We start from the raw sequence: 3,373 nt of genomic DNA on the forward strand, positions 1-3,373 counted from the left end.
TATTTTGAAAAAAAACCTGCAAATCGTCGAGATATTGTGAAAAGTAATCATTAGCAGTATTACAAAGAGAGAGGGTTTATGGGGAGGAAGAGGCTATGCATCGAGAGCGTCATTTTAGTAGAATATTCCGAAAACTGGAAGGAAGAGTGAGAATTATTATAGGGAGGCAGATTTGTGTCATTATTGGATTCAAAATGGGACGAATATGAGGAGTGAGAGATCGAAAATGTGAGATGGAAAGAGTCATTTCTCGTTCAAATAGTAGTGAGGATATGAAATTGAAAGCTCCATGTGGTAATTGATTTATATATAATGTAACCTGAGAACTTATATGCGACTGAGACGCCCTCTTTGGGAGGTGATGATTAATACACATATAGTTACACAAATATAGTTAAACAAAATGAGGTCAAGGAGTGGATTTCATCCCTATTGGGATAGTTTAGTTACATTGTCATCTTTTGTGTAGATATTTGGGTTACTTCGAATCCTGATCTCGTCGTTACATTTTCCCACTTTTTAAGTCACATTTGGCGGTCTACGAAATACCGTGGAAGTAGTGTAAAGTGTATGTATTCGGGTTCGAAATCAGCGGACTTGGACCTGGTTGATCACACTTGCGACTAAGTGCATGCATGTGTACGCCAAAGAGGTCGGTGACCCCTGGCTCGAATCCCGTAACCTTTCTTAAGGTCGGTACAGAGATATATTGTTCACAGTACTATTGTAATTTGCTATAATAAATAAATACGTGCATCATGAAATCATAAAATCATTCGTATTAATCAAGACATGAGCACGTTACAAAAGAATGTGTGTACTATACTATGCTCTGATGAATTTGTTACATGTACAAGTCTGCTTTATGGGGGGCAACCATGTTGGTGAGTAAAAGTAGGTATTTAAATGGAACGAATATATACAAATTTGGAGAGTTATAAAACATTTGACAGGTGCACAAATTGCTCTTTGCTTTTACCTGCCGGATCGACCAGAACTCATATACATGTAGTAGGTATATGCCTTTCTATATTATCCAAAAGTCTATTTAAGGTTAAATCGACCGATGGCAAACCAATGTCATTTATAACGACCATGAAAATCCTAACAAGACAGATCAATATTTACATGTTCATTCTCTGTGCATGTTTCTGTAAACTAAAATAATGTATTCATTTTGACGGTGTCTAAACACTGACGTCATAATGATTACGCACTGGATGTATTTATTGGTCTCCTAAATCACACTTCTTTCTGATAACTTTAAAAGGTGACATTATCGTGCAAATGTAAATACAAAGCCATGATTCTATATAAACATCATATGAATACAAACAACACAGACAATACCGACATGTCAACAGAATCTTAATTCAAACTCAAATTCGATAAAAAGATTTACATGGAGACCCCTGAAACAAAAGCGTTTTCTGCTTTACCGAAGACGCCCGCAATGTAAATCTTGGTGAATAAAAATAATATCACGACCAACTTCATATCGCACACGAAAATAGATCATTATGACGACACTAAAACTTCCCCGTGATCTTCATCAACCTGTTGTGAGTTTGTCTGTCAGTTGTCGACATGCAAACACCATAGATTGGGGAGCAGGGATAATGCTATCCAGAAATGGGAAATTCAAAATAGGGAAATTGAAATCGTCACGATTATCATAAAGGTTGGTGGAAAGCTGGCCATGTTGGTAAGAGGGAAATATGTCACTGAAAATTGGATTTTGTGTGGTGGTATGAAGAGTGTTGATAAACGCGAGAAATGTTCAGTAAAACTACAAATCATCGATGTATTGTGAAAAGTGAGCAGTATTACAAAGAGAAGGATCGATGGGAAGGAGGAACTATGCATCGAGGGCTTCATTTTAGTATAATATTCCGAAAACTGGAAGGAAGAGTGAGAATTATTATAGGGAGGCAGATTTGTGTCATTATTGGATTTGAAATGGGACGATTATGAGGAGTGAGAGATCGAAAATGTGAGAATGGAATGAGTCATTTGTCGTTGATAAATGCTTTCTTTTCGAAGAATGAGATAAAGTAAAAGAGGTACTGTGAGGAAGCAAATATCATATGGTATTTTGAAAAAAAAAACCTGCAAATCGTCGAGATATTGTGAAAAGTGAACATTAGCAGTATTACAAAGAGAGAGGGTTTATGGGGAGGAAGAGGCTATGCATCGAGAGCGTCATTTTAGTAGAATATTCCGAAAACTGGAAGGAAGAGTGAGAATTATTATAGGGAGGCAGATTTGTGTCATTATTGGATACAGAAAGGGACGATTATTAGGAGTGAGAGATCGAAAATGTGAGAATGGAAAGAATCATTTGTCGTTAGAACAGTAGTGAGGATATGAAATTGAAAGCTCCATGTGGTAATTGATTTATATATAATGTAACATGAGAACTAATATGCGACCGAGACGCCCTCTTTGGGAGGTGATGATTAATACACATATAGTTACACAAATATAGTTAAATATAATGAGGTCAAGGAGTGGATTTCATCCCTATTTGGATAGTTTAGTTACAGTGTCATCTTTTGCGTAGATATTTGGGTTATTTCGAATCCTGATCTCGTCTTTACATTTTCCCACTTTTTAAGTCACATTTGGCGGTCTACGAAATACCGTGGAAGTAGTGTCTAGTGTATGTATTTGGGTTCGAAATCAGCGGACTTGGACCTGGTTGATCACACTGGCGACTAAGTGCATGCATGTGTACGCCAAAGAGGTCGGTGGCCCCTGGCTCGAATCCCGTAACCTTTCTTAAGGTCAGTGCAGAGATATATTGTTCACAGTACTATTGTAATTTGCTATAATAAATAAATACGTGCATCATGAAATCATAAAATCATTCGTATCAATCAAGGCATGAGCACGTTACAAAAGAATGTGTGTACTATACTATGCTCTGATGAATTTGTTACATGTACAAGTCTGCTTTATGGGGGCAACCGTGTTGGTGAGTAAAAGTAGGTATTTAAATGGAACGAATATATACAAATATGGAGAGTTATAAATCATTTGACAGGTGCACAAATTGCTCTTTGCGTTTACCCGCCAGATCGACCAGAACTCATATACATGTAGTAGGTATATGCCTTTTCTATATTATCCAAAAGTCTATTTAATGTTAAATCGTTTAGTTACAGTGATCATCCTTTGTGGAAATATTTGGGTTACTTCGATTCCTGAACTCGTCGTTACATTTTCCCACTATTTAACTCAAATTTGGCGGTCTATGAAATACCGTGGAACTAGTGTATAGTGTATGTATAGATACGCGCATCATGATATCATGAAATCATTCGTATCGAATAAAAGTAGGTATTTAAATGGAACGAACAGGTGATGTGAA

This window comes from Mizuhopecten yessoensis, unplaced genomic scaffold (assembly GCF_002113885.1).
Source record: "Mizuhopecten yessoensis strain PY_sf001 unplaced genomic scaffold, ASM211388v2 scaffold716251, whole genome shotgun sequence".
NCBI classification, from domain to species: Eukaryota; Metazoa; Mollusca; class Bivalvia; order Pectinida; family Pectinidae; genus Mizuhopecten; species Mizuhopecten yessoensis.